The sequence below is a fragment of the Pantherophis guttatus genome, chromosome 1 (genome assembly GCF_059756535.1).
Source record: "Pantherophis guttatus breed Tessera chromosome 1, ASM5975653v1, whole genome shotgun sequence".
NCBI classification, from domain to species: Eukaryota; Metazoa; Chordata; class Lepidosauria; order Squamata; family Colubridae; genus Pantherophis; species Pantherophis guttatus.
The window spans coordinates 236,534,758-236,535,921 of record NC_142063.1 but is presented as its reverse complement, the minus strand read 5'-3'; positions in this window follow the sequence as shown (position 1 = coordinate 236,535,921).

Below are 1,164 nucleotides of genomic sequence, written 5' to 3'. Positions count from 1 at the left end.
ACAAGAACATCACCAGGTAAATCAAACAGCATGCAGAGCACACAGAAGAAAAAGGTGGGGGGGAAAGGGAAACTCCCCCTTTACACCCACAGTAAGTATAGATAGTAAGTACTGTCCCACTATAGTAAGATGAAAGAGATGAGGAAAGTAAAAGAAGCAATAGAAAGACTCCAAATATCAAGCCATTTGGACTTTAGAGACCAAAAATGGCTATTGAGAGGTCAATGAGTTCTTTAAGAATGGAGTGTTAAGCCAATCAATTGCTGTGTTTTATCATTCTAGCACAGCTAATCTCAGGGCTGTCATCAGACTGTGATATCAGTGGACAAATGCCCACGGTGCCATTCCCTGTAGGAATGTCTATTAACAAATAGCAAACCTCACTTGGCCATGTTGATTTCCTTCTTCTAAGTCACTGACTAATCATGAGCTTTGAATAAACAGGTCAGTTCTGAGAAGAAACTTGATTCTTTCCCTGACTGGGTTCAAAAGAGCAGTGATGCAAATGAAGGGGGCGCACTCAGGGATGGGGCCCACTGAAAGCAGCAAGCTACTACAACAGCTTACTAATGTCCCCCCTCTGGGAAGGGGATGGCATCCGGCCTTCATATAGCTTTACTGTTTTCATAGGATGTATTTGAACACCCCTGCAGGCCTCTAAGCAGCTTTAGCACAAAACTAATAACAGGATACCCAGAAACAAGTGTCAAGTGCCACCAGAAAACAGAGCTGGGGGATCAAACATTTCTCACCGCCTAGATGCCAAGCTACAAGGATGAGGCACTGACCTAGGATAGAACTCAAAACGACTGTTTGTTAAAATTAGTGCTGGTATTTAAAGGCATCTCAACAGGTGCCCCTGTTGCCCTTGGATCCTCTCTTACTGGATAAAGAGCTCTGCCAAATCCTTTTGTACAATGCTGACTCTCCTGGGGGACACGTTTAAAAGCCATTTCCTAAAATACCTTAAATGCTTCATTTTAGACCAATTTTTAACATCCCTTTTCAAGCAAAAGAATTCTTATCTGCAGATTCAGGAATTCTGCATGGTTTGAAAATCCCTGCCACTGACGTAGGAGGATTTATAGATTTAGTGCAAATTGCTTTCTCCACTGTCCAGATTAAACATTGTGGGATGCCTTTTTTTCCCCTCCTACCAGTAAA